This window comes from Drosophila erecta, unplaced genomic scaffold, assembly GCF_003286155.1.
Source record: "Drosophila erecta strain 14021-0224.00,06,07 unplaced genomic scaffold, DereRS2 tig00000021-arrow-pilon, whole genome shotgun sequence".
Lineage (NCBI taxonomy): Eukaryota > Metazoa > Arthropoda > Insecta > Diptera > Drosophilidae > Drosophila > Drosophila erecta.
The window spans coordinates 9336421-9355610 of NW_020825198.1; the positions used below are offsets into that span (position 1 = coordinate 9336421).

The window sequence follows — 19190 nt, forward strand, 5'->3', positions numbered from 1 at the left end:
GGCGTGGCCTGTTGCATTTGCATGTGCTCCGTGCAACTGACAACTCAATAAAATGTCGCTATTTTAATTTCGCCTTGATGTCGTCACGCGGATGTGACATAAGGCCGCTCCACCGCTTCCACTTTTGCTGATTCAGTTCGCAGCTGCAGCGCGCAGATGATGATGATGTGTATATTGCCATGGTGCATTATAAGTTTTATGGCTTTGATACCAGGAAAATGCAACAGAGTTGAAAATGTGGGGAAGCAGTTTATTAAATTAAAACCGCTGAAATTGAGCGCGTACTTAACGAGAAGCAAACTTAAGATGTTGAAGCTCGTAAAAGCGTTGGCCAAAATTTAAGCAAACCTATTTCTTGTGGGGAGCTTCCTTAACTAAAACTGAAGTCTGAACCTAACTATTGCTTTGCTAAATATGAATATCTATGCTATGAGTTAAAGAGACTAATAATTGATTGAGGAAAGATGCCAAACCTAAGTGGAAACGGATAGAAAAAGATATTACGAACAAATTTAAAATAACATGTCATAGTTTGTTTTTATAATCCCCAATCTTAGTGCTATAGGATTATTGTGCTATATAAGGATTATTAAATAATGTAAATGCAACTGCAAATCAGACAATAAATCTAACACTAAGCCAGCATGATTGTAATTAATATAAAGTACATTTTCCGCTGTTCGCGTTGATCAGGTGTATAATTCCCCAAACACTTGGCTTTCTCGCTGATTTACCGGCTTGGGTTTCAAATTAATTTTAATTACGGCGAGACAGAGAAAGGCAGCTATGGTGCTGTCTCATCAATTTGCGACCCCAGCGGAAATGGCAAGAAAGAATTTTGAGGAGGTGGGTCGACTTCAGCTTGAATTGAAGCAAGTGAAGCAAGTGAAGCATTTCGGTTTTGGGTTTTGGCACTCTGGCAATTGAGCGCGAACTTCTTGGCGGACTCCTTTTTGCATTCGCCATTTCCTTCTTGGCCTGCTTTGGTTGCACTTTTCCCCTGCCACCCCTTTAAAGCAAATGCGCTGTGTTTTATCCAATATTAATGAAGTCATTAAGACGACATCTTCCTCCAGATCGGCGCGTAATGCGAGCGAATTATTAACAACGTTCTCCGCACGAAAACAAGCTCAAAGCCCCAAGATACCCCGGCTTTAACTTCCAGCCCCACCGACTTCTTCGGCTGAAGTGGCGTGTTTCTGCCGTCCCGCCGACGGCATCAATAAACAACAACAACAAAATAATACACGATATGCAGTGCAACAACAATCCGAAAGGAACACAAGCGGCTTTCATAAATTTGCATGTCGCTGTCACAGGCAAGGGATCGGATCGGATCGGATCGCCAAAGGGGGCCAGGTTATGAGGGGGCGTGACAACAAGTCAATTCGGCTCTCTGGCTCCCCAAAATGTGGCACAGAAATCTGTTTTCGGCAGGCGAGGGAAGTGAAAAATCTTCAACAGACAAGACAGGCCAGTGAAACTTGAAGTACGAATATGAAAGTACCCTTTTGGTGATCCTTTCTTGGGAGGAGCCCATAAATCCTTAGAAACATATGCTAAATATTTAGTTCGTTATAGTTCGTTTACCTTGGTTTAATATTTACTTATTCTAATATTACAAAAAGCGGTCAAAATAGGCTCCACAACATGGCTATTTTGTAATACACCTAGTACCAAACTTACAACAGTCGTTATGGCCCTAATCAAAAAGGGTACTCTCCACATTAAATGTAAACACCGAAAAACGCCAAAGTGGAGGAGGAAAAATTAACATTGGGGTAAAAGAAGTGCTGGAGCAGCGCAAAAAATTGTTGAACGCATTAGAAGATTGATGCTGGCGGCTGTTTGCTCAGGGTTGAGACTGTGGACTTGGCCGAAAGTGATTGCAATTTTTGCTCTCTTATTTCGCCATGTTTACTTTGTGCATGAGCAGATTTCCTTCTTTTCGTTTTTTTCACGTTTTTCAGGAATTTTTTTCCTTTTTGTATTTTGGGTGGCAAGTGAAAAGAAAAGGAAACGAAAATCCGGCAGGAAGGAATGCAAATGCAAACACAAGACGTATTCAAGTTGCTGGAGATGTTGATTTTGGTGCTTCCTTTTGGCCATTTTTTAGGGAACTGGGTTAATAAGATCGCTGGACCGTGGGCTGCCACTCTATTCGGCGTTTTTGAGTAGCCGCATTTAATAAATAGCTGCTTTTAGCCCGGCCAAAAGCGACTCATTTATTATGCATCAAAGATAAACCTAACTGAGATTAATGTCTCACTTCGGCAGGAGCGACATGGGCGATAGATAGTTGCTGGCCACTGTTTGCCGTCACTCACCTGCAGCCAATCATCTCACCTGGCCAAAAGCAGGGGGCAATTGATAGCGAAGGCTGGGAATCGGTATGGCTATGGGAGATTAGCCCGACCAACCTGTGCCAATTATGTCCACAGGTTGTAATAAAATAAAGTGCACGTTTTATTATTCAGAATCCAGATCAAGCGGGCTCCCGAGCTCAGGCAAATCCAATTATCCATCGTTGTTCTCGGTTATTGTTGCTATATGGGTACACGCTGTGGGTACTTTAATTTTAATTTGCTGGGCAGCTGCAAAAAAGGAAAAAAAAGAGAAAAGCTGGCCAGCACGCAAAGTCAGAGCTGTTGAAATTGTGCTAACCTTGGATCTCCTCTCGAATGGGTTCGTTTTATTCACTCTGCTAATTTGAATTAATTTTGTTGTCAACACGTAGTCATATAAGGATGTGAACAGTTAGCAAGCAATCAAAGGTGTAATTGGGGGCCGAAGGAAGTCGGCCAGGCAGGTGATATGGGGCCCAACCATGGGAAAGGAACGAAACTGCCATGAGATGGGTTCAAAATCAGATTTTTGGGAGATTGTGCAGTCATTGGAAAACTCAAGGGGGACAAACTTATAAAAGAGAATCAAAAAACGGGGAAAAGTAAATGGGAAACTAAGGCCACCCTTTAGAAGGGGAATTCAAAACGAAAAAGCCACTCAAGTAAAGATTTGCAATGTTAAGTCAGTAAAAAGAACAAAATACTAACATAACAACTAATAATCCTACACTAAATAGAAAAGATATAGGTCTTTTGCTCTCCCCACATAAAAACTTTACGTTACTCAAGCAATCAAGGTCAAAGCAAATGGCATAATCCCAAAATCTAATACCCACAATTGGCAGATGGCCAAAACTTTTCCCACTTGCCAGCCACACTTTGGCGAAACGCCCCCAACCAGAATGTTGGAATCTTAAAGCCGTTCCCAATTTTGGGATCGTTTTCCTGGGAGAAATGGAATCTATTAACGATCGATGGTGCTGTCGAAGATTGGATGAGAACACCTCCCAAACTCTATGTAGGTTGCCTAGGAACGCCCAAAAAGCGAAGTGAGATCGTTGCGAACCGGTACCGCCGTTAAATACAGACCGCAGATTCTATAAATCAGGCGTATTTCTCAACACCTCGGACACTTTCGAACCCGCTCATTAAAAACCATTAAGGAAAATATTTCGCCTGGGAAAAATTATGGCGTAAATGATACCCAATCCCGCCCCCAGTCACAACCACCTTCTTTTTGGCCCGGCGACAATAAACGACCTCCAAGCTGCGAGCCCGGCTATTCGCAATTCGGCTTAAACGCGTTGCGGCGGCTTAACTCGGTTTCTGTGTCATTTTCTTGTCTGCAGCTCGGTTTTAAGCGTCAAATAAATTTAAGTCTACACCTAAACAGCCAGCAAACAAAATAAAATAAAGCACTTGGAAAAAAACTAAGAGGAAAAACTTTTGCGTTGCCTGTTCTCTGGTAATTTTTTTTCATTTTTCGTATACCTCTTTGCAACGAACATTTGCAACAATTTGTTATTGGCCATTCAAGCCGTTTGTTGCTTTCGGCCGTTGGCGCAGAAATCTGTTGAGTGTTAATGACATTTTTATGTTTTAACGCTTGAAAAGCTGCGGCCGCGTCCATTTTGGTGGCCTGGCCCCATGGTTAAAAAAAAGTCCAATTGAATTTCCCGCACCTGGCTATGCTCCATTTCTGCGTTGTATTCTTTTCTTTTTGGGTGAAGTGGGGTCTGGTTAACACTCGTTGCTGGTTTGAGATATTGACTTGGCCCCTGCTCATCCGCGTTTAATGGTGGATTGTTGTTGGTCGGCTATTTCTGGCCCGAGTGACAGGTGACCTGGTCAACAAAATGGTGCTGAATGGCTTGCAAATTGATGGCAAAGAAAAATAACATTGCAGTTCTATGCCTTCTTTTTTAGCCAACTTTATGGGGAAATTATATTTCAATTCCATGTTTAGCTCTATAAATATTTAAATCCACTTAAGTGGTGTAAGGTCACCGATCGGAATATTGTGCATTTTTATCGCCGCAAAAGCAGGCATCTCAATCAAACGGGCTTTCTCCTCCCACCGCTGCAAACCGAATTCAATTTCGCTCAGTTTTGGCCTCAACTTGTGTCAACATTAATTAAATTTTCTGCGCGCATTTGCAAAACTTTTTGAGCAGCTAATTGGATTTTGGTTGCTGCATCGCCAGCAACAAAACAACCGGCAGAAATAAAGCAAATTCGCGTGCAGCCGCCGACTAATAACAGCCAAAGTCGCGCTGTTGAAAAAAAGCAATACGAAATACAGAAAAACAGAAAAACCAGTCGCCTGCTGCAAGTTTCCTGCCTTGGCTCCTTCCACCGCCTCCTGCCTTCCTTTCCGCTCCTGGGGAAGTTTTTCAAGCGAAAAAATGTGTATAAAAAAGGAAATACTCCTATTAAATGTATTCCTTTGTTTCAGGCTTCACTGGTGCCTGAAATTTCGCCAAATGTTTTCTCTGCCGCTCGGCCATTCGGCATTTAATGATTTACGCGGCTCAAACAATTCCGAAACAATACTGAGAGAAAAAGCACACTACAGATTGATATACTATCAAACATTTTACTTTCTTGTGTGTCAAAAATCACATTGCTGCATTTTCCATGGCGTCTTAGAAGCTTACTTGTGGAACAACGATTGGGTGGATGCATAGCATTAGAATCAGCATTTGTAGCATATCATTTCTCTCAGTGCAGGCCAAGCAGGTGGTCCTAGGCCGAGGACAAAACTGTTTGACTTTGGCCGCCGCGGAGTGCGTGTGCGGGTGGGAAAATAAAGTCTGGTGCGGCAATTAACAAGTGCAACGACTCCGCCGCCACCGCGGCCACTTCCTCATCCTCATCCTCATCCTGAGTTCCATCCTGCTGGGCTTCCTTGGCAACTTCCTTCCCTGCGACATCCGCCACCCAAAACGCAGGGATACAATGGCCGAAAAAAGAAACGCTCCAACTAATAACACTTAACTGAAGCTTGGGCCTAAGCCAAAAGCCAAGTCTTAATTATGGCAAACAACTTTTTGTTTTAGTTCGCAGCTAAAACGCTTCCTGTAAGACAAAAAGCTGCCAGCTACTGAGCCTTCGTTGCACTCGCTTTTCCGCTACCCGCAGAATTTTCCGGGAAAACTGCACTGTGCATGTCGCTACATATCAACAAAAGATGCAGCAGCCAACACCAGACTGCATCAGCCACCTCACACACACTTGCCGATTCGGCTCGGTTTCGGTTGCTTTTCTTTTTTTCGGTTTCTGCATTTCCATTTTTTTTATATTTTTTTTTTTGTGTTTTGTGTTTTTTGCAGACTTCAGTCAATGCACTCTCTATGACGTCGTCGTCTGACTGCACAAAATGAAAAAGTTTCGCAAAAAAAAATATAATGAAATCCAAGGCCCGAAAGGATAAACTTGAAACAAAAAAAAAATGATTTAGGTAGATGTGTAAGGGCTGAAAGAATATCCTTTGACTTAATAAAAGAAAGATTAATTTCAATTTTATTTTGTTAGTTTAATGGACTTAAATGTTATTAAAGAATTTGTGAGTATTTTAAATATATGTATTTAAATAGGCAATTTATAAAAGGGTATCCTTAATTTTTACCAAAGGTATCATTTGATCCTGTAAGCACTTTCTGCGCCTGTAAGCCCCTGTAGAATTCATAGTTTGCAGGGTATTAAAACAGCAATTCCACAACCAACAAAACAGCACAAAAAGTTGTAAAAAACACTCGTTGCATTTTTCTTGTTTTGTTTTTTTCGCAAAAAGCGAAAAACAAGAATGATTATTAACGCCTGTTGGGTATGCCACAGGACGATGTCTGCAGCGGCTGCAACTGCAGCTTTGGATACAGCTCCATCTCCAGTTGTGGGCTGCGGGCTGCAGGTTGGAGGAGGGTCCGACTTTCCACACAGACTCCAGACTCAAAACCAAAAGGCAGAAGGCTACTGTGCAAACAGTGTGCCGTGTGGCTGTGTTTTGCTTTTTCGGTGCATTCGCCTGCAGGCTCCAGTTGGATGCAAAATGCAACTGGGCAAAAACAACAGCGCTGGCAGAGGCAACATGTCACGGGGCCCGAAGTTCAGCGGGAGTTGCGTCAGCGACTCCCCGAGCCCCTCACTCATTAGGCGCTTGCTGCTGCACTTGTGTCTGCGCCGTATCCTGGCCAAAGTCGGGATTCGGAGGCCCTGCATCCTGGCCTGCAACTCCATCGCCGTCTCAGGCAGTTGCAAATTACGCTCTCAGACTCAATTGTCTTGAGCCTGTGGAGACTGGCTGTTGGAACGGGGACCCGAAACGACAACAATGCCTGCATTTAAACGCAATCTTCGCAATGGCTAGACAGACAGGCTCAAACTCAGGCACATTCCCTTGGGGCGATACAGGGAAAAAATTGTTTTAGGGGCGTAGGGCAGCTGGGGGCGTGGCTAGGTGGCAAAAGCGACGCGTCATCGTCGCGTCTGGCACTCGAGAATTTTGTATATGTTCATTAGAATGTTCCTCGTGACGCTGAGGATAGGAAGGTGCTTGAGCGCCCTGAAGTAGGCAACACTTTTGGATTGCACTTTGATGCATGTGCAAATTCTGTTTTCGGGTACAGTTGTGCGTGCAAAACTTATGCATTGGAAAATGTGACGGAAGTACATAATAAATTGATTCTTTAAAGTATTGGGGGCGATAAGATTTATTGGTGCGCTGCAAGATGTATATTTGTGAAATATATAAATCAAATCAAATCGAATTTATGAAAAAACAATTTAAATATTAACCATTTGTTTTACAAAATGTACAAATATTTATTGTACCAGCATTCTGTTGGTTTCTTGAATGACTGACATTATCGAAAGTGTAATAAATTGAACAAAATGACTTTACTTCACTCGAAACAAAAACACGTTTCCATAAACTGCAATAAATATTAAATTAATGTGTTGCATTTTTTTCCCATTTCAGAACCTGTTCATGGATTTATGAGGTACGTAAAACCCTCAGCACCGCTTTCAGCATTTAAATCTGTTCATGGGCCCAAAAGCCGCTTACGATTAATGCCCGTGCGGCAAACCCAGTCGAAATCAACCTGCATAGGTATAAAAATCCAAAGCAAATAAAAGTATAAACGAATCTATTATGACAAGTGCGTGGGCCGCACAAAGTATTTTTTCCGTTCGCATTTATTTTTTAAGTTTTTGCTCCAACAAAAGACCAGAATACGGGGGCTGCTGGCTGTCCAAATGATGTTGAAGTGTGTTTAAATCTGAGGTAGACCCATCATCGTGTCAAACGGCAGCCGACAGACAAGAAAACCTAACGATCAAATTAATAACGCCAACAAAAGAGACCCGATACCTGTGCCCCTGCCACGCCCCATACAGAAATAAAAAATTACTAATACAATAAAGGTTGTTGGAGGAACAACAATAGGCACAACAACGGCGACAGCTGTGATTGACAACTATGTTGAAATATCAAATTATAATTTCATAAATAGATGAGAAATAAAAGAAGCTAAGAGGCTTTAAAATCGGGTAATTGCCCGATCTATTAGGCCTGGGTGTGGATACACTCGCAGAGATCTTTTGGGCCAGATTGAAGGTCAATGTACAACACATAATTGATTATTAAACTGACAACGTGCTCCCTAAAACAGTATTTACAGGGTGCGGAGTTCCTGGAGTTGCAGAGCATGGAAATTCATTAGCCAAGATTGAGAAAACATGTTTTAATTTCATGCCTCGGATATCGTTCATTAAAGGCGAAAGAATTTTAATTGCCACTTGCCCGGTGGCAGCCTTGAAATCGACCGACCGACTCGTGGACTAGAAAATAAAAACACCAACTGCAATTGGCTTTGGCATTCACATGCTTCGTTATGGCCGTATGAAAGTGCCACATAATTCTATGTGTCCCTCTCTCTTTCTTAAAAAAAGGAAACAAACAAAAAATGCCCCGCGGCCAAAACAATTTTCACCCCGCACAACGTGCAATGGTAATACATATATCCACATCCATATCCATACGTGTGTTGGCTCTTCACCATTTTAGGGGCCGCGAAAATGAAAATCCAATCAATGCCTGCAATATCCATTGCGGTTAACGCTGTTTTCTGGGGTTTTGCTGTTTTGCTGTTTGTTGTGCGGGGCGTAGTTCTAGTTTAAGAGCTTTGCAGTCGTATGTGGGCTGTCTGTTTTTTATATATTTTTTCAGGGGGTACCGATGAAGTTCCCCTGCAAACTTGAAAAGAAAGTAACCAGATTTTCCGTCAAAGCCTACGTGATTTTTGCCTTCAGATTTAATGCCTGCCGATTCTTACGACTTTCGATCTTGTGGCTAGGGGAAAACATTGATTGACTCTTCGGAAAGGATTTCTGCGGGTGATCATCAAAGCCTTGGTAATTTCATTTGTAGGCTATCTTGGCTGTTAAATTTCCTGAGATATTTTCCTGAACAGCGTCTTAAAATTACTTCGGTAATTTCTTTTGTAGGTTATCCTGGCTGTTAAAATTCCTGACATAGTGTTGTAAAATGCTACATTCTAATGGCGTTTTTAAAAATCTTGGCACAAAAATGTTTGGGGATAGTCGCCTAACTTTTTTAATAATTTACTTTAAGCGACAAGGAAAAGCTTTTAATTACACAATAGATACAACTTTAAACGAGAGCAAGCCTTTTCCTCAATAAACCTTAGGACTCATAGGGATTCTAACACCGCTGAAAGCACCGACTTTTACAGCCCTTTTCCTAGGATCTAGGAGATCTAGGAGGAAATTAATTTGAGATTACTTATTTTTTAGCAGCTCCGGAAGCGGTTTCATTTATGAACTGTACTATAGTTTCCCCCATAAATCAGGAAGTGTATAAAATATAACCCAAGACAGACCCACTCCACTAAAAGGCCGCTCCCACAGGCGCACATATGATGATGATGATGCGGTGACTATCCAGGGTAGCCAACCTCTTGGGCTTATAATTATTGCGAGGCACAGCCCGGTTTGCAGGCTGTGCAGAATTTTTAGTTTACGAGCACATAAATGTAATTGGATGCGCAAAAAATATTACAGTATCCATAGGAGAGTGTTTATAAATTTGCACACTCGCACATACGAGTCTCTAGTCTGCAATTTGCAGCCAGCTGCAGTTGAAGTTGCAGGAGGCTTCTGCGCATGGGCAAAAGCCGAAACGTGTCATCATCGATTATATGGCCGGGAAAATGGGACTCCCGAGGAACGGGCTAAGACGGGAGCCTCTGGAGCTTCTGGAGCTGCTGCTGCTGGGCAAACAAGTGCCTGTTACTATCGCATTGTGTTATCGCCGCGCTGATGTCGGCAGTTGAGTTCCCCTGGGCGCGTAACTCAAAGCGACAACACTTGACACTAATTAATACATACGCACCGACCTGGGAGCAGCGGGCTTTCCCTTCCAACTACCCCTTTTCCATTTTCCATTTCCCGGCTGCCACCCACCCATTGGGGAGGCTTGTCGACGCGCTCGTCGCATTTCAATCAAGACCACGTCAGTCATTCAGTCATCCAGTCAGTCAGTCAGTCAGTCATCCAGTCAGTTGAGATTCTGGCTTGATAAAGTTGTTTGAAAGTGTTGCAGGTTGCACACACAGAGACACGCATAGTTGGCTGCCTAACTGGCACATTGACTGCAGCAGCAACTGCAGCATGCAGCAACAGCCGCAACAGCAGCAACAGCAGCAACAGCAGCAACAGCAACATGCAGCAGTAGGAAGCAGAAGCAGAAGCAGAAGCAGAAGCAGCCGGCTAGAAGAGTGTGCCCCATTGTAGCGGGCGATGCTTATCAGCTTGTCGACGTCGCGGTCTCCTGACACACGCAGCCCCACCTCCTGGACCCGCCCCCTTTCCGACCCAACGCCCACCTAGGCGCTACTTGATAATGTTTACCGTTGCACTTCCTACACCGATTAAGGTTAGCGCACTTTAAGCCAGAGTACTAAAGTTCTAGCACTAGCATACTTAGCGAAAGTTTTACAGCGTGAAATTTTAATAAGCTGCAGCCGGAAAATAGTTACTGTTTAATATGAGACATTACATGAAAATGATTAAAGGCACTTAAGTTTACACCTCCATAAGCTGTTTGTGTTGAGTAGAAAACGGACAGCTTAACAAGACTTTCCTTTCCTGGCCAAAACTTCCTGACTCGAAGTCTTTAAGCTGCGAGCGAAACCGCTAGGAAAATTCAAATCAGCCCATGAATAGTTCCGAAAAAAACTTATTAAGTAATTTAAACAGCATTTCCATTGAGGTTCGCGCTGATTTGACTTTAATTTGAAATTTTACACACCAATAAGCCACTTTTAACTGTCAAATCTCCAAGGCAAAATATGCAAATTAAATGCGGTAATTCTGGCATTTCCTCTGTTATTATAGCCAACGTGCCGCTTTTTATTGACCAATTAAAAATGCTTGTGATATTGGACGATGTTGGCCAAGGGAGTGGGGCAAATGGGGGAAATGATTCATCTAAGTCGAGAGCTGTCTCTCAAGTCATCAGGAAGGCATATCAAGCCACCTTTTTGGGCCTCTGGCATTTTATTTGTGTATGCTTTTTTGACAATGCCACACAGACAATGATCGATGAAGTTGCGCCTTGGACTTTAACTTTGTGGCCGAAATCGAAATCGAAAACGAAAAACGGGCAGGGAATGAAATCGAAAATAAATTTTCAATTGATAACAAAGGAAAATCGACACAAACTGGCATTAATTTTCGGCTCTTTAGAGCCAACTTTGACACCCGAAACTGAATAAATGCTTAATTAACACCCAATGGCGCGCCTTAAGCGAATTTTGGTGTGGGGCTGTGAGTTGTCATGGGTTAAGGGGGTGTTTCCAGCTAAATTGCGGCAATTGAAGGCGCAACGAATGCAACTCAAAAGCCTAAAATCGAAATTAAAGGCTTTTTTTCGGCAAAAAGTAAACAACGCCAAATTGACATTTCGCCTCTCGACAGGCAGCGAAAAATGTATTTTTGGTCGGCTATTTCGTATGTTTTTCTTTTTTCTGCACTTTTATTTTTTGGAAAACTTCAGCTAGCAGCTAGAAGAAGGCAAGCCCAGCAGGTCGCCAGCGGAAAATCCGCGAATAGAAAATGACAGTTGCAGTTATTCGGTACGCCACCAATCGTTGAAATCAACAAAAGCCATAGTCGAGTCACTAAAAATGACTGACTCGACTTGACTGACTTTGTTTGGCCAATTGGCAATTGAACAAACCACAAGCCAGCGGTCGGAAAGTGAAAAGCGGCACCTGAGGGCAAAAGGAGTTGCATTGCATCATGCCCCGCGGCCTTTCAGTGTAGTCGTGTGCTAGTATCTGTGTGGGTGCACGAGCAATCGATGATCGGATCGCGTTGAGATCTACTCGCATGTAACGTTTAAATTTGTTGGAAAGTCCACCGATACCACTGAGCTGTGGCTTTTCATGCCTACTCTTCGGTTTCTTACTACACTGAAAAAAATAGTGAGTAATTGGTAAAGCATAGGTCCCTTTTATTACCAACAAACGTATCCAATACAGGATGCCACTTTGGCCAAATTAAAACTTGTTGTTTGTGATCCCAAACACAACCATATATTATTTAACTTAAGCGTTATTATCGGTGTACGTTTTTTCCTCTCTCGGAGAGCCAACAAGATTTGCACGATTTTCTTGTAATTTTCCGGCAATTTCCAAGTACGAAGAAACCTCGCCAAGTGCCGGGCCATATAAATCCTCAATGTTTGTTTAATTTCGTGTATCTTTTTCAGCCCCACTCTGTGTGTTTTTCTATTTTGTTTTAATTTGTCCCCAAAAAAATAAACTTGCCAGAATGCAATGGATAACAACAAACACACAGCGAACAACAACAACAGCGAAATTTGGCTAATTGTGTGGCGATCATTGCTCATTACGGCTCATTATTTGTTGTGGCTTGTAGTTTCGGCTACAGGTTCTTGTTCCCAATTTTTTCTCGAGGGAGGGAAACCCATTTTATTGTCAATGATCTTGTAGCGAGATTAGCATAGATATTGGTTCCCATTCGCGATTAGATGGCCGGGCACGATTTTGTTTGGGGGACAATTGGAATGTATGTAATGCGCTTGTTCCTAACGTGGAACCTAACAACTTTGCAACATTGTTACCGGCAGTAAAAGTTTTCCCTCCGATTCAAACAGGAAGTTTCATTGGCATTCAATGGCCCCAAAACCAACAGAGATAACTATTAACTCCGTATGGAATCAGCTTATGATAGATTTACATTTTTATTCAATGAAGTTGCTTCTTAGGGTGTGTTTATGACTTGACGATGGCGCAGAAAACCCGTAAATATATATTTGCATTTATTTACAGATAAAATTCCTTTTGTTTGCTTTCAGAGATGTTTAAAGAATGTTTGAGATATGGCTTTTATGACTTTGCCTACGCATTTTTATCAATTATTTTTTAGTCGCATTCAGTTGAGGGGACTTGATATTATTTACCTCTTTAGCCAATTTAAATTTGAATACTTCTATTTTATTTTTATTTTCAGAGAACAAGTCGTATATGATCTAATATCTGACTAATTTTGGCTGTTAAAGAGCTAGTTCATTATATGATACATTGATCATAAAACCAAATCCTAAATCATCTGCCATTCGATTCATGCGACAAGATTCCAAACTTGGCATGATTTCATTGGCAATCAACAGGGCTCGTAAAGACCATCACTAAATGGGGGGCATAAAAGCCTGGCCAATAAAAAACAAAGTTATCTTCTTTGTTTCGCTGGCAATTTGGTAACTTTTTTCTGAAAGATTATAAGTATAAATACGCGGAAACTTGATTTGGCCTAGGCAAAAACCGAAACTGTATATGCGATTTGGATCTGGCCCATTCATCCGTCATAAACATTTCAGCGTATTTTCGATGTAATTCCATTCGCGTGATGGGAAGATGCTATAAAAATTTTAGCTGGTCTCCAACGAGCCTTCGGTTTTGAGTTTTATGGCTCCGAGTGCGCGTTTCAAATGCCCGGCCATTGTTTCAAATGGCACTGAGTAAATAAAATTGAGCAGCCGCAGCTTGGCTTTTCAAAATTGTGTTGATTTTGCATATGAGCGAAGGGCACATAAACGGACCGCTTTTTACGACTTTCGCTTTTAATGGCCAGCGGGTCAGAAAGCTGGTGGTCTGCTCTAGGTCGCGTCGCCAAACTCAGGTTCAGGTCTTAAGTTCGCGGGCCCACTTATTATGAAATATTCGATAGCCCGGCCGCCAGTGCAAATCGGGGCCACCTGGAACTCAAATCGTACGAAAATCTATGGGGCACGCGGCACGGACCAACTGAATTAAATCAGTGCGCAATGAAAGCGAGAAGAAAGATGTGCACTGCAAAAGCCAACTTACTTACTTGATATATGGGGTATTAGCTCAAAATATATCTTAAATATATAAACACTTCAGGAAGTGTTTTTAAGTAGTTTTCAATATCAGTATGCAAAAATATACCAATAAAATATTTAACAGTATTAGAAATTCATGAGGTTTTAGATTGTTCGAATTTTTTTCAGTGCTGAAAATTGAGAGATTGAGGCAATGCAAAGCGATACAAATCGAAGCGGGACGATCATCGAGTGGCTCACTGCACTCGCCGATCAAGTTGCACTTTCTGGCTGGCGATGCTGCTGCTGCGGCTCTTGATGCTGCCTGTGCTGCGGTTGCTGCAGCAGTTGCTGTGCCTCCCCATGCAGTCGTGTGGAGTTTGGAGTGTGCTGCCAGCGGCACAAAATGCTCGACATAAAGGGCAAGAGTTCAGGAAATTGTGACTGTGGCGAAAAATATTTCGCTATTCTTCACAGTTTTCCATTTTTTTCGCTTTTGCCCGGTGAAACTGTAGCCGATGCTGCCGCTTCAGATGCCGATGAAGCCGGCTCTTTTTGCATCACATCGCCCAAGGAGAGTGAGATGAACTTTTTAATATTTTTTTCCAACTTGGTTCGCTGCATGCCGGTGCAGTGGGTATGCTCGAAAGTTGGCGGAAAATTGAAAGTAATTGTCACCTTTTGAGTGTTTCCATTTCGTTTTCCCCTTGCCGAACGGTAGTGTCGTGAAAAGTGTGCCTCTTCTGATGAAAGAGAATGAGGATTTTCCGGGGCGAAGGTGAGCTTGAAATGTTTATGAAAGTGTGGCAAATGTTCGAAAGGAGGTTTATGGGTACGAAACATTATTGGAAGATATTGGGTGAGAGCTTAAATAGAAAATGAATAATTAAATATTTACTTTAAGCACTTTGCAAAAGGTTAATTAGTATGAGTGCTATGTGTTTAAGCCCACAGTACGAGGAAGTCGGAATAATGAAAGGCCAATCCCACCTCTTTCATGCTCCACGCTCAGCTAATTTGTATGATACATCTTCCATTTAATGACTTCATTCCCGGACTCCTCCGACTTAGACACTCGATTTCATCTGGCAGATGAATCTCTAATCAGCAATTGTTGTTAAGAATCTCCTTACATGACACAACCAATTAATTTCCAGATGCCTTATGCAAGCCCACTGAAGACTATTTGTGCATGTAGGAAATCAACTCGACTGTGATTCCAGTTTTTATTTACTTTTCCCTCCTCAGGTTTTCCCACTTTTTGCTTCTTTTTTTGCACAACCAATCTGCCGCTCTAATAGAGACCTGAAAATAGCAGGCACCCCCGCATAGAAGCACTCGACACAGTCACTCAGTTAGTCAGTTGTTCAGTCATTCAGTCAGTCATTCAATCAGTGAGTCAGTCAGTCAAGCAGCAGGCGGGAAAATGGATTTACCACGCGGAAAGTTGCAAGCTAACATGGCTGCACATTTTGCCAACGGGATGCATGCAACTTGCAACATGAGCAACATGAGCAACATTGGCATCGGCAGCACAACATCGTCGTGCATGCAACACTTACCAGCAAGCAAAATTAAAGGCAAATCGCAACCAATCACAAAGATTACCCCCACACACAGGCGAGCAACAAAATGGCTAAGAAAGGCCATATAAACGTGGCCCAAAGGCGCCGTTGCATTGGTATTTTAAACACTGCCGAGGCGCATAATCAAAACGCTTAAATTATAATAACTTTATTAAGTCTCGACTCGAGGAGCGATCATCCTCCCGCGCCCTTTTTCGCCTAGATCCAAACCAAAAAAAAAAGATGGAAAACTGCAGGTGTAGTGCGGAAAGAAAGCAAAAACAACAAACACAAACAAATGGCAAACAGGTAAAAAAAAGAAAAAAAAAACAAGAAAAATCAAGAAAAAACGATTGTCTGCTGGGCGCTTTTATTATTTCTCTCGAGTGGATTTTACTCAGTACACACTCGAGTTTGCTGCCTGCTGTTTATGATTGTTTTTTCATTTTCTCAAGTGATGAGTAGGATATCTGTCTGCTGTTGTGGCCAACAGAACCGAGCAACAAGCTATTTGCGACTCACGACTTTTCATGCAATTTTGAATTTAAAATTCTTCACACACTCGTTTCATTATGTGGCTTCAATCCAGCTCCTCCAGTTAGGCTCCCCCCGCGAAATCCCGCAAAATCCCCTTCCACTTGTAGGGGAAATCAACGGCCCGCCATCGAAGGCGAAGGCATCGCAAAGTAAGATGCTACTCTTGTGGCCATCTTTGAAGTGGTTGTTGTAATGGGTGTAGCTCTGCGAGTGTGTGTGCTGGTGTGCTGGTGTGTGTGAGAGTGTGGAACCACCGAAGGAAGACGCCGCACAATCACGCGCCATTCGAGTTCGGGAGTTGCCGCTCCAGAAACAATCACAGTGGTTACACGGCTGTGGCCAAAAATCAGTTAGCAGAGAGGAAAATCTGTATCGCAAGGTATCACTCTTAGCACGAGTTTCAGATACTGAAATCATATTCCCATCAAAATAAGATGTCTATGCTTTGGTAAGCGAGGACATCAGATTAGGTGTTTTACTCCTTTAGTGGCTAAACACCCCGCTTTTCACTTAATCACAGTTCTTCCGCTCAGTCATTTGTGTGCACTTCCCACGACCAGACCACTGTGCATTTTCTGGATCTTGGTCTTAATGCGACGACGATGACTGGCCGCTTGGACGTGGACCTGGCTTGGGTCCTACAGCTGCTGATGATGACTGCGAGCTGGTCTCGGATTCGAGGGAATGAACGGTCCGCCGCCACTTGGTGGTCCAATTCAACGAATTGACTATAATCAGTCTAGTGCCAAGTACGTTTCAAGTGTCTACTCATGCACTTCTGTGTAGCGTGTGGTGGGCAACGCCAAGAGCCAACAGCCAACAGCCAAGAGCTGAGAGCCAAGTGCCGGAGGGCCAAGAGCTGGGACTTGGGAGCGCCGGGAGTGGAGACGAGCTGACGCGGATGCCGGCCGGCAGAGTTGGCTCAGCTAAGTTGGCTGGTTGGTCGGCGAGTTCCAAGTGGCTTGCTCTCGTATGCAAATGGCTGCTCCCGCTCCCGATTTCGCTCCCCATCCCCATCTCCATCCCCATCCCGATTCCAAAGCCTATCCCGCCACTCGACGCAGCTCTCACGAGTGCCGCGGCGCACAAAATTAATTTATTACAATGCAACAAATTACAACACTCATTAATATTTTAGCCAAGTTCTGTGCGTGCACGGAGAAAAAATTCGCGAAAGTCCGCCTATGGCTACAATGGATAGGATTACCTAAGGATTACTTACTCTTGTATTTATAATAACTATTATTTTTATATAAATTAAGTAAATAAATCTTAGATTACGGTATAAAAACCTATGTTTAAGCTGCAACTGTGTGGCCACTGATTTTGCCGCCGTGCATATTGCGTAGTTGGTCAAGAGTTGTAACATGTTACTGGCCTGGAATTTAATTCGCCGACAGGTCCAAGGAAGCTTGTAACCTGCATGTTAACTGGTTCGGTAAAAATACCTCCAACAGGGGGAGAGGGGTGGCGAAAAGGGCGTGGCGTCTGGGACTGCGAGTCTCATACCTAATAAATCTGTAATTTGTAATTAATGTGAAAAATTGGCGGCCGCGACGTAGAACAAGCCTAAATTGTTATTATATTGCCGAACTCCAAGTTCCAGTCTCAGTCTTTTTACCAGTCGAGTGTGGGTCAGAGTCATAACTCTTCCACAAGTTCGCCAGTGTGTATTTCATAAATATAAATTAAGCCACTTGACTAACGCACAACGCGTGTTCGAGTCTCTGGCAGCCAACAAAAAAGTGAAAACTTGGTCAACCGACTTACTTTGCCAAAAAAGAAAACAAAAAACGCTCCAAAAAACATGTAGCAAAAGCAGAAAAAGTCTTTTTATTGCACTTACCGTCGCAGGTCGCTTAGATGCCCCAAGATGATGGCACTTGGCTCCATTGTCTGCTGAAAGCAACTCATGCGGCGTGATTAATATGGAAGGTGGCCAAAATAACGAAGAACGGCTGGGCAACGGGATAAAAATACATTTGAGAACTAGTTATTTATAAACAGGAAACAACTCAATCAGGGGAATGGTGAAAGGCGAGTGTGAGAGGTTACTTTGTAATAAAGGAATTAAATCTAATGTATCACATCACAACCTATCATAAATGAATACAAATAGTCACATATGTTTTTTAGAAACTCCAGGAACTCCTATTCTGAGTAAATATTTTGAGCTTCGGCAGAGTTCCGCTGATCTTTGTTATTTCGTTTTCAAGAGTTCGCTTTGATGTTTCTAATTTTAGAGCCAGACTCTGGCCAATACCATCTGGAACACAATTCCTCCATTAAGTAGGAAAAAACGATCGAATGTACTTTAAGGTCGCCTGACAGCAAATCGGGCGTAAAAATGTCTGCATGATTGATAATATTCGAAAGTTGCAAGTACGGCGACCGCAACGGGAACTTTGGAAATACGACTTCGAGTATATATGGCCATATTTGCGATATAACCCCCGATGGCCCCGCCAATTCGATGCGGATCGATCAGCGGGGGCAGTTCAATTGCCACCCGGTCAGTCGCCGAATGAAAACAATTTTACATTTTTTTGGCTTTTGTTTTTGGCCAAAGGTAACGCAGCTGAGTGAGTGATTCAATGGAGCAAAACGTGAGCTAAAGACGTGATCCAACAACAACGGTTGTGGCAACAACCAAAAGCGTTTATACGCCTGATGAGCGAAACTGTGGGGCGGTCGAGTTGGTCGAATTGGTCGAATCGGTCGGCCTTTGGAGCGATATAAAATTTTTGTTATTCACTTGTGATATTTTACTTTTAACTTTTTTCCCAACGAATCAATCACAATGATTATGATAAATGATTTCGGCGTTTTTTATTTATTCATTATTTTCTTTCAAAGTTTCATTGTCCGTAGCGTTTCAAAGTTTTTCGGGTATGTGTGTTTTTTTCTAGTTTTTTGCATTATTAAGCCGGATAATGGGCGATCAGTGAGCTGAGCTTGTAATTGCTGGCTTATAAATCACAGTGAAAAGATATAATTTTGGTACCGATGATCTGTTGGCCGTTGGCCGTTGGCCGACTCTTTGATTAGCACATTTGTCTGGAGTTTCACTTTTAGCGTACTCACCGCTGACCCATTGAACTACAAATACTTCAGTTTGGGATTTTTCTGTTAGCCGCGCAACTATAATGCTGATTTATTTCTGGCAAATTTTTTATCAGCAAGTTTTAATCTTGTTAGGAAACTTCATTAGTGTCAACCGACAGTTTTCTTGGGCTGATTAATGTGTGTCAGACGGGAGGGAAACTTTTCGGTAGCCTAGCTGGAAAAACCTGTCTGCCACCCATGGAAAATTTGCCTCAAAGAGGCCACGCCTCTTTTGTGTTGGTCAGT

The 19190-nt window shown here is 42.7% G+C and overlaps 1 protein-coding gene across 1 annotated transcript in view; it reads left to right on the top strand.

Moving 5' to 3' along the window:
• The window catches only part of LOC6545432, a 62915-nt gene that overhangs the window by 14744 nt on the left and 28981 nt on the right, over positions 1-19190 (top strand). Inside the window, exon 2 of the mRNA XM_001972085.3 lies at positions 7324-7345. The gene's annotated coding sequence lies outside the window, so the exon portion shown is untranslated. The remainder of the gene's footprint in view (positions 1-7323; positions 7346-19190) is intronic.